We start from the raw sequence: 12,282 nt of genomic DNA, 5'->3' as shown, positions 1-12,282 counted from the left end.
TTGATCCTCTTCCACAGTCTCTGTACATCTACTGGAAATCTCTTGTTCTTGATAAACATAAACATATACAGATCTGAAAAAAAAGACCACTTCAGTTTCTGAATCAGTTTCTCTGATGTTGCTATTTATAGGTAAATGTTTGAGTAATATGAACATTGTTTTATTCTTTAAACTACGGAAAACATTTCTCCTACATTGTCATTTAGAGTGTTTATTTGCAGAAAATGTATATCATGGTGTAATTCACAAAGAAAGAAATGTTAAAACTTGATTAAATCATCGTGATTAAAATTGATAACAAAATTATAAAAAAAAAAATATTCAAAGTAATTTCAAAGCGTGTCTGTTGGTCCATGTATCATAAAACGTCGTACAACATAAAGAGCAGGCCTTTGGAAACCTAATTAAAAGATCCGTAATTTGAAGTTCATTATTTATTCAACAGAATTTATCAGCCCTGTGGTATTTAAGGTTTCCAGTAATAGAACCAATTCACTTAGTCTTGGTTGGATGGGTCTGGATATGGCAGTTACTTTGAATATGAGCTTAGGATCCAAATAAAAGAGAGACTGAAAGATTTAGTTTTTAGTGTAGTTTATTACTTTCTTGTTCGAATCGTTCCCAACAGCATAATACTTACATGCTGTGATGGCTCAGCAGTGAGAGCATCAGGATAATGATAACAGGGCTGTGGGTAAAATACCCATGTTTGGCAGGCTACCACCCCATTTTGGGAATTCCTTCTGTGTGTCCAACACAAGTACACTTGGTGAATATGGTTGTCGTGTCTTGTCTTGCTTTGTCTTGCTCCCCTCCAACATCCAAGGGCCCCAGTAATTGTCAGCGAAGCTCATCCACTCCCAGTGCCTTGCAACTCTTGACTTTTCCTACTACCTCTTGATTTTGGCTGGAGAAATAAATTCTTAAGCCATCAAAAAAAAAACACATGGTTATTGGGTTTGGAAGTTTCTTCAAGCATCTGACAATATCATTAATCAAGTTTGGGGATTCACTACCCCTACTGTGTACGTTACTCCCCTCTTGAACTTTTGCCAATGCCAAAGATACCCCCTGTTTTATCTTACAAACTCCATTAGCAGAAGAAGAAGTGTTCCAAGCCAGCCAAGCTCAAAAAGACTCTGTCATTTGCTTCAAAAGCCTCTTCATTCTGAGTTTCCACCAGTGGCTTCTTTGGTTGCCACTAACAGGCACCAACATACTTTTGACCACAGCAGTCTTCCGTCAGCCTCACCTAGTGGGCCCATACTTGTTTGGGCCGACCAGGTCTGTGTTTTTTCCCTCCCTGACTCAATTCACCACCAGATAGTGATCATTTGACAGCTCAGCACCCAATTGTCTTAAACTGGGTGTTTGAGACATATGGCTGTAGGTCACATGACAGAAGTTCTGATCAATTTAATCATTGACTTTTACCCCAAAGGTGCTCTGTTAACAAGTACACTTCTGAAGAACAATGTGTTTTAACATGGTGTTTGACAAACCATGAGAAACCAGCACAAAAGTCCAAAAACATCCCACTTAGATTAAGATCAGGCAGGCCATTCTCTACAATTACTCATCTCCAGGTTTTCCAGTCATTGCCCACGTGAGCATTTGAGTCCCTCAGCAGAACATCAAGTGATTAGATGTAGAATTGTGCATCTGCTCACATATTTGTATGTGGCTCTTTCCTTTCATGTATTATCTTCTCTCTACATATTTTGTTCATTTACTTTTCATCACTCCTGTCATCATGTTCACCCTGTCTCCTAGTGAAAAGGGGAATTATTATAACAGAAGCAGAAAATTATTCACTCTTAGTTGTAGTTTAAGCTTTTCCAATAGTTCTAATATTGGTTTTAACTCTCTGTGCAGGTCAGTGTTTAACACCCATACAGCCAGATTCACCTCAGGCCTGCCTCCTTTGGCAGACTTTACCAGAAGCCTTACAGCTTCCGATGACCTAGCCGTAATGATCTTTACATCACTAAGGCCTTTCCATCCACAACTAGGCCCCAATACAGAGATAAAGTAGCACAAGGCTTACTTAAGCACTATTTACACATGCATGATAACGCAGAGGATTTCCAGATATTGCCTGGAGGAGTTGTATGTGTATATGCAAATTTCATTTAATTTCACAGTGCGTCATATCAGCCCTCCTGAACACTTCACTAGTTGTGTTCCAAAGTTGAGACTGTATCCTAGGTGGGCTGCATTTCTCATCTGCTTGGTCTTTTAAGGTTGTTCCAAATAAAAAAAAAACTCTTATATACAGCTAAGAAATACAGCAGAGGTTCACAGTAATTTGAAGGACGCGACTGATGTATCCTTCGCAGCCCTCAGTTGCCCAAAATTCACTGTGCAGATTCAACATACAAGGGAAAAAAGAAAAACAGTACCAAGAGAATTGGGCACAAATGGAGGAAAACAAACACTTTGGTGCATTTTTGATTTATCAATTATCATTTATTTATGTGAAATTTGAATGTGACATCACCACAAAGGCTCATTAGACTCTTACGCCCGATCTGATTTCCTCGGGTTGCTATACAGTACTAGTCCAGAGTTTGGACACATCTTAAATTAGTTTTTTTTTCTTTATTTAAACATATTCGGCATTGAAGATTAATAATAAAGTCATCCGAACTATGAAGAAAACAAACCAGAATATGTTTTATACTTATTTTTGTTTTGGTTATTTAAACTATATACCTCTTACTTAGATGACAGCTTTGCACATCTTGGCTGAATTTTCTCAGTCAGTTTTATGAGGTAGAGTCACCAGGAATTGCTTTCAGTTAACAGCTGTGCTGAACTTGTCAGGAGTTAATTATTTGAATCTCTTATTATTTGAATCTCTCTTGTTTAAAAGCATCAGTTGTAAAGTTGTGAAGAGGTAGAGTTTGTAAACAGTGAACAGCTCTATTTGAGTAATGTTCTAATCCATATTATGGCAAGGACTGTTAAACTAAGTAAAGACAAAAATATTTTTAGAAATGAAGGTCAGTCACAAGTATCATCAAACACGTCCAGTTGATGCTCGTATCAAATTCAAAGCTCTTACAATCGCCTACAAGGTGATACAGAACAGCTCCTTCCTACCTGCACTCGCTCCTGAAGACTTACGCCACCTCCCGGCCGCTGCGCTCCTCCAATGAACGTCGCCTCGCTTTACCAAACACTCACACAAAGAAAACCAGACTGCTCTCATACAGAGTTCCCCAATGGTGGAACAAACTACCTTCCGCTACCAGATCAGGAGAATCTCTCACTATCTTTAAGAGACTCCTGAAGACAGAGCTCTTCAAAGAGCACTTACTCTCTTAACACCTCTAACACTCTAACACCCTCACTCCTCTATCCTATTATTTCCCTTCGACCACAAGAAACCACAAGTTAACAGCACCCCAGATAAGAGCCACCTAAACGTTTTAAAGAGTATTTCGCTTTGTTTACACTTTGAAATTGAATTGAGGAGGTGTGAAAGTTTCCAAAATAGCTCCAAATAATGTTCCTTTTAAATGTATCTACCATTCACCACTTTTTTGTTCATAAATAAACTAAATTTTAGGTATTAATTTGTGTGTATAGAACACACCTGAGCAGCTGGAACATTGAAGTGAACTGAGACGGCTTTTGGGCTGAAGTTCAGGGCAGTTAGTGGTGGATGCATGAAGCCGAGCCCCCCATAGCTGAGGTGAATATTAAAGTGAAGGGAGGAGATAAGATGGAGTAGAGTGAGGAGGGTTGGCCAATAAACACGTAAGTTACATACTTAACTTTAGTTACAATCCTCATTCTACAAATTTATTTTTCATGATTTAATTACATTAGTTGTAAACGCCTACAATAACTGTTTCCATTGGGTGGAAATCGGGGCTCAAAACAGGACAACGTTCTTCAACAGCTGTTGATTTGTCTATTGATGGTATAGAAACAAACACGTGAAATATGTGGGTCAGGGCTTTCAGCTCAGACTAGTTTACTGTGTATTCCAGCACTCATCAGGGTCACATAGTCAGGTGTGCGCTCTCTGTCCTCTTACTGGGGAAGACGTGCGGTCCCTGACGGAGCCGAAGTCCAGCTGTTCGCCCACACACTGCCTCTGTCTCTCTAGCTTTCTCTCTTCCCCTTCTACACGCTCTCCATGGAGTTCACATCAACCCTGGAGTTAGCAACAACGTGTCAGAAGCATCAGCCGGGCGTTAGAGCAGCCAGACTGTACGGTGAGGCCTCCACCACTGTGCTGACCTCCTGCTGCGTACTGTAATACACTGACCCAGACCCTCGCTGCCCTGCTGCTCGGGCCCCGCCGAGATCCGCCAGAGGCCCGTCTCAGAGGAAGCCTCGCTGAGTTCTCGCTCTTCCATAAACAAGCAGAGCACAGAAACACGATCCTTCAGTACACACCAGCTCAGCTGATCCTGTACTGACCCTGTCCTGCTCCGGTTCTCAGCCAGTTCTGACCACCGGTTTCCTGCACATCCCGCCCCTAATGAGCTGTTTACAGCTGTGATGCTGATTTTATAGAGGAGCAATCTACCAGTTTTATTTCAGTCTTTGAGACAGTGGCGGCTCCAGCCAAATCTCTGACGGGGAGGCAAATATTATAATGATATAATTATATGTGAACCTGTTCAATAGGTACATTAACAGCTATATACTGTATTTTTCACACTATAAGGCAGACCGGATTAAAAGGCGCACTCTCAATGAACGTCCATTTTCTGGTCAATTTTCATTCTATTTCCAATGTGGACCAGATTATAAAGCGCATTATGCGACACTAGTAAGAAACAGGGGTGTGGCCATGGTTCCCTTCTAATTCAGCAGGTCTCGCCGCTGCGTGGTGGTGGTGGGGTAACTAAGTTAAGTAAAGCTAAGCTAAGTAAACAAAACTGTATTTCTAAAAAAAAATAAAAATGTATTGAAGTTCAAATGAGCTGGATGTTAATCTACACAGATTTCTGAAAACTGTTTACAGTAATCTTCGATTTCCAGATTTCCACTAAGGCTGGGAGCGACAGTATTAGCATTAGCTGTATTAGCTAGTAGGGCGACATTAGCTAGTGGTTGGCCCCGCGTAGCTTGTTAAAACATGGTAAACATGCAGGCTACGGTTTGATATACTCGCCTTTGAACAACAAAAGGGCTAATACGGTTAGCGGCTAATGCTTCTATATTGATCCAGCATTGCTAGCCGGGGTTAGCAGCTGGGAACAGTCTGATAATACTCACCTCTGACACGGGAAAGAGCTAGCGCTTGGAACAGTTAGCAATTAATGCTAATACTGCTCCAGTCTTAGCGCTGAAGAACTAAATTGAAACTCCTGTATAACACTGTACTTCAGCAGACTGGCTTTACTGCTCCTTACAACCTGACCGGTAAAATTCATATAAAAAGTGCGCTGGAGGTAGCCTGGTGGCCACTGTGTTTATTTCGCTGTATAGACACAGGCAGGTTAGCTGTGCAATGCTAGATAACTGGATGAATGTGAAATCAGTTTAAGTCCTGATTTAAGTCAGAAAGAAACCTTAATATGTGTGACAGGTCTACTCCGCTCGGGTGTGGCAAGTGCAGCGAGGTACCTAGTAACCTTGGCAACAAAACTTGGCAATTCTAAAAAAAATGGGTTCACATGGAAGTTAACATTTGAGCAATGTGGGGCGATTTTTAAATCACCTAAAATCACCATAAAAGAGGCAGTTCTGCAGGGAATGCAATTCTGCGCTGATTGGTTTAGGTAATTTAGAGGCAGGACTGTCTGTCCAGAACAGTCACAGCTAGTTTAAAACTGGTTGAACTTGCTAGAAACATTTTCCTCCTTCTCACCCTTTGCTGGGGCGTCGTCCAATCGGCCTAATGAAGAAACCGTCACTGCTTTGAGATGTAAACAAAGTCATTCAGGCTATTTTTTTAGATTGTGTTAAGAATGTCTTAACTGATAGGGGAAGTGTTCAGTGTGTTGCTCACACAATTGTGTGTTCAGGAATGCTTTCAGGGAAACGAGTGCAGAGTGTTTTTTGGAAAAAGGTTAATCCCAGTGTAATCTACAGACTCTTAACAGTAGTGGTGACAGAAGTGGAACCAGAGACAATAATGTTTATACTGCAAATATATTCAAATAAGCTTTTGTTTTTAATGTTTGTGAGGGCAAAAGTGGTGAATTTTTGGGCAGAAATTTGCCTTAATCTTATAGATATCACTATTGTTCTTGAAACATATTTTATGGGGGAAAAAACTTTTCTTATTTATAGTTAAACTTCTTTTCAGGTGTTAGGAACAATATTTGTGTAACAATGTGTGGTATATTTTACAGCCACTAAACTCTTTAGATATATTTTTCCTATTAGTATTAATATAAAAAGAAATTTTTCCTAGAGCAGACAATATTACCTAAAACACATCAATCTTTCAAGTATGTATTTTTTTAACTTAAGTTAAGTATGATATAATCAAATGTTGGCTAGCAACATTTTTCAGAAATTAAGTACAAATAAATTGGAAAAACTCTTTATGGATAGAGCAAACTGATTTGTCTTTTTATTACATATTTTATATAATTATTATTATGTTTATTTTTACTACTACTACTTTTAAATCCTTTTTTATTAACTTAACTACACATGTTTATACCATTTATTTCCTTATTCTGTGCTCCATTTTATGTATAAAAACAATAGCATACAGAAATAAAGCTACTATTTCTAAAAGTTATTATCTATAGAAAGTTCCAGCTACAACACTGGTTATTCTGTCTTGTTTGACTGGTTATTCCAAGCTCACTCATACATAGACAATGTAGATAAGTTTCTGCTTTTTCTGTGCAGTGTATTATATACTGTACCAGTCAAAAGTGTGGACACACCTCTTCTCATTCCTGTGTTTTTTTCTTCCGTTTTATGATTTCTTTCATTGTAAATTTGAAATTGAAGACATTAAAGCTATACAGGAACACATGCAGAATTATTTTATAAACACAAGTTGTTAAAAAATCCAGAATATGTTTTATAGCTTTGAGGACAGATTTGCACTTTTTTCTTAGTGTCATTATGAGGCAGAGTTCCGTTTTTTGCTGTGGTCCATCTCCTTCCTATTTACCCTGTTGGGTTTAGGTCAGGGGATTGTGGAAGCCAAAACTTTTTTGGCAAAAGTTTTTATTATATAATTCCATGTGTAGAAACATTTGCAGGAAATAAATTACAAAAAAAAAATAAAAGGAAAATGGTAAATGAGAAAGTGTGTCCAAACTTTTAACTGGTACTTTACACTTACCTTGTCTTCACTGACCATGCAAAACAGGGTCATTTTGCTGGTTCTGGGAGCTCAGTGTTTGTTATTTGTTGTGTGCATGTTATGTATGAGTGTTTATGTATAAGATAAAGAGTTACTATAGTCACAGTAAAGCATCAGAAATGTAAGAGTGTAGGAAATGAGTAATGCCTTTAACCTCCCCACACTGGCACTGGACTCTGGCCACCACCCACATGGTCACTGGCTTTTTATCAAAGTGATGAGGTTCTGACACAGGGAGCAAAAGTGGTGCAATACTCCACTGTTCTCAGTATCCTTGAAAAAGTAGCCTTGAAAAAGTGACATAATGTATTTATGATGTTTATATAAACTCAGTTAAAACGCAATAAAAGTGTTTAGCCTGCACTTTCAGAAAATGAACCGCGTTTCACAGAATCAGAGGAGTCAAGTAACAACATATAAACACTTTGTTATGTTACTTAAGTTTTGGTTATCTATACTTTACTGGAGTCATTCTTTTACAGATTACTTTTACAGATTACTAATTATTTAATTTTTCTACTCTTTTTATTTAAAAAATAGCCTTGTTATTCCTATTTCATTTCAGCTCGTTTTCATTCAAAAAAAACAATCCAGATAAATCTCTTTACCAGGATACAGTAAACTTGATTGTGGTTGGATGAGAAGTATATAAACTCTATTGGTTTACACTCAATCCTTCACACCTGCACACGACACATCACACTCCAGCAGGAACAGAGCAGACGTATGTAGCCTAGTATGAAGTTGATCCATACAGAGACTGAAGAGAACTCGAGACAAATGTCCCAACTATGCTTTTTAAATATATTTGCATTGTACTAAAATGCATTCACTTCAACAGGGAGCCTAGTGCATCCCAAATTTTTTTAACATTAACATTTTAATATAATATTATAGGACCCTGTGGTTCAATTTTGTCATTAAGGGCATTCCTAAATTTCCTTTGGGATAAATAAAGTATCTATCTATCTATCTATCTATCTATCTATCTATCTATCTATCTATCTATCTATCTATCTATCTATCTATCTATCTATCTATCTATCTATCTATCTATCTATCTATGTTTTCCTTTACATTACTTTATACTGTAAGTAGTTTTATAACCAGTACTTTTAGACTTTTACTTGGGTAAACAAATTAACTTCTCCAGAAGTATTTAAACCCTAGTATCAATACTTCTACCTGAGTAATGAAAGTGAATACTTTGGAAACCTTTGCATAGAAAATATTTACAGGAACAACAAAAAGAAAAAAAAAAAGCAGAGGAAAAACATAGTAAAATTTGATTTGTAGTAATTCTACACAAAACCTCATAAATGCAAACAATAACCAAATCAGTCTTTCCTATATCTATGCGGGAGTCTCCTACACCTCTCCGCAGGAATTTTAAACTAATCTTCCTCAGATTTGATGGCTACCTCCTACCACCTTCACTTTTTTGAGATCTCTCCACAGGATTTAGATCTGGACTCATTGCTAATCACTTCTGAACTCCAGGGCTTTCTCTTAATCCATTACTGGGCTTCTCTTAAGTTCTACTTTGGGTCATTGTCCTGGATGACCGATGACCTCTGATGAAAACCCAGTTTTCTGCGCTAAGCTCTACATTAAACCTACAGTAACAGGGGGCGCCGAGTGGTCCAGCAGTCTAAAGCGCTGCCACTATGAGCAGGAGGTCGCAGGTTCAAACCCCCATCAAGCTGCCGGCGCTCAGAGGGAGCAAAATTGGCCCTGCTCCCTCTGGGTGGGTAAATAGCGCTCTCTCTCCACATCACTCCTACGGTGATGTCTGCAGCACGGGGCATCTGTGAGCTGATGTACCGGAACCGAGTCACTGCGCTTTCCTCCGAGTGACCTGCTCGGCAATGCTGCATCAGCAGCAGCTCGAAAAGAAGCGGTGGCTGACTTCACATGTATCGGAGGAAGCATGTGTTAGTCTTCACTCTCCTGGTGTGTTGGGGCATCACTAGTGATAGGGGGAGCCCTAGTGAGTGGGTTGGGTAATTGGCCTTGTAAATTGGGGAGAAAATGGGGAAAAATGTTAAATAAAATAAAATAAAAAAATAAAAAAATAAAAACCTACAGTAACAGCAAAGCAACCTCAAAACCTAGTTGAAGCTCCAACATGTTTCACCATAAAGACTGTATTTTTGGGGGAGACTCCAGTCTTGTGTTTTTTTTTTTCTTTGTGTGAACAGTAGGGTCATCCTGAACCATATTGTTCCATTTCATTTAGAAATGCGACAGACAGAGCGAGCACACAGTGTTCCTTGTGTCTGCAGGTTGGCTCAAAATTGCTCACCTTGTTGGAATCCTCTATCAGCTTTTCTCTTCCATCCACATCCAGGGAGGTCAGGTGCAGTGCCATTTGCTGTAACATTCTTAAGACGTTGCACAGAGTGGATACAGACACAATAATATTAGGGCCTCTAGAGACCCAGCCTTGATTTTTTGGTTAGTAGAACATTTTCTGAATGTTACAGTTAATGTTCTTAAATGTTCACACTTCTAACAACAGCATCTGTCTCTTGATTATTACCAGATGCTTCCTGATCTGGATCTGGATCTAAGTGGGAAAAGGAACCGTACCCTGTGAAACGGGTCCACTTCGGTCACCTCCGCTTGGGTGTGGTACCTATAGTAACCCTAGCAACCTAATTACAGTTAACATTCTTAGAACTTTCAATCTGTTTTTTTCTGGATGCTCTTAGAATGTTTTTAATGTAATGTAAACTTTCTGGTTATATCACTGCAACATCAGTGTTTAAATTTTAGTTTTTGGAATGTTACTTTTAACATTTCCATAATGTTAGTATTCATCAACATGTTAGGAATGTTATGTAAGAAACGTTCTAATAATGATTACGGTCACACAGTTTTAGAGCATTCCTAAAACATTATTTCTAAAGCATTACAGGCTAACCTTCCCGTAACCTTTTCAAAGCATCGCTAAATGTTAAACATTCTCTTTTAGGTGGAGATGGACTTTGGGAAAATTGGGCACTATTTTTTCACAATTTTGGTTTTCATATTCTTGGGCAACTCATTGCTCTTCCTTCTTTTGTCTTTTATCAGTGTTATACATAGACACAAAAAGTGGTGGGGGGGTTCATTGTAGTTTTATGTGAATGTGTTGGGTGTGTGGTGAGTGGGGTGGGGTTCAGCTTTGTCTCTGTGTGTTGAGGAGTCTGACTGCCTGGTGGATGAAGCTGTTGCAGAGTCTAGTAGTGGAGGCTCGGATGCTCATGTATCTTCTGCCGGACGGCATCAGAGTGAAGAGTCTGTGTGAGGGATGGGTAGGGTCGTCCACAATGCTGGTGGCTTTGCGGATGCAGCGTGTTTTGTAGATCTCGGTGATGGAGGGTAGAGAGATTCTGATGATCTTCTCGGCTGTCCTCACTATCCGCTGTAGGCTCTTGCGATCTGAGATGTTGCAGTTCCCAAGGTTGAGTCAATCTTCATTAAACTGATTAAATTTGATGAAGTTTGAGTTTTATATTGCTGACGCCTGTAACTTGCCACAAAATCAAATTTAAGAAACATCATATGATTGGAATTCAGTAATTTATTACAGACCATTTCTAGAGCTCTGTGTAGAATAATATCAGATTTGAATGTGTCTTCTTTTTTGTGTTGCTCCAGTGAAAACTAAATAAAACACATGAATACCACAGCAACTGTAACTGAACTGTAACTGAAAAAGATGCAGGGTTGCCAATACATTTTTTTTTTACAAAGACTTGTAGCACATATGTAATCCCAGTATAATACCTCGACTGTGTTGCATGGTCTAAGCCTGCCTTTAGGAAGGAATTCTGAACTCAGTGGCTGCTGTCCACTGTGAAGTTGGAATGGAAAAAACTCCATCCAGTTTGCACTCCTTAATCACTTCAGAAATGCCCCCACATGAAGGTCATATATTTCCTCCCAGTGTGGGAGTCTAAGCTTTTTTGTTTCTTCACTAAAACCACGATTAAACCTAAACACTTGATTTAAAAAGGAATATATGTATCTAATATTTAAACAAATCTACTGAAAGACATTTTCAGGACAATAAAGCAGATCATGTGAGTGATGGTGCAACACTGGCCAGCGCCCTCGTGGCAAAGTGATGTAAATTATTGGAGTTCAAGCAAAGGCTGATAGTGGGTGCCAGATATATTGGCACCTCACTCCGTTTCCAGAATTGTGCGGCATTTAACATTATTCTATCCACAAAGTCACATGTGTAGTGGGAATTCAGTACATCATAGAAGGTAAAAATTCACATCTACAGTACATTCAATGCAGGAGACCCAACAGGTCCCACAGGTCCCACAGGTCAGTGCAGCTTTCAATTTGATTCAACAGGAGATGGTTACAGTCATAGACACAATACTAGTTCCTGTCCTGACAAGTGACATGTAAGTATATATACTGTAGTACTGTGCAACTAAAGGAACCACCAAAATGATAAAAATAGTTCCTCGCTTGAGTAAATGGTTCTTTAGTTCAACTAAAAAAAAAGTTAATTGAGTTCAAGGTGTACCATACACAGAGCAATTTAATGACACACCCACACTATTCAGCCCAACATGCTTGTGTGAGGAGGTACGAAACCGGAACACCCGGATAAACCCACGCTGACATGAGCAGAACACATGAATCTTCTTTATTGTAACTGTTATTAACTTGGTTCCACACAGCATCAAATATGAATACACTATAGTTATGAATCAAATAACCATACACTGCAGAATCCATGTAAAAAGAGTGCTTTTTAAGGAAACATTTAAAAAAAGCATTCTACACGGTCCTGAAGGTTTCCACTAGTCTCATGGGTCAACCAACTTTTATTTGTGCTAAACAGAAATTAAAAATGTGGTTCAAACTGTACACCAACCAGTCATTACATTACATACACCACTGACAGGTACAAACATTGATTATCTTTATCTACAGTGGCCTCTATCAAATGGTGGGATATACCAATCTTTATT

The sequence above is a fragment of the Astyanax mexicanus genome, chromosome 2, assembly GCF_023375975.1.
Source record: "Astyanax mexicanus isolate ESR-SI-001 chromosome 2, AstMex3_surface, whole genome shotgun sequence".
Lineage (NCBI taxonomy): Eukaryota > Metazoa > Chordata > Actinopteri > Characiformes > Acestrorhamphidae > Astyanax > Astyanax mexicanus.
This window is presented reverse-complemented; position numbering follows the sequence as displayed.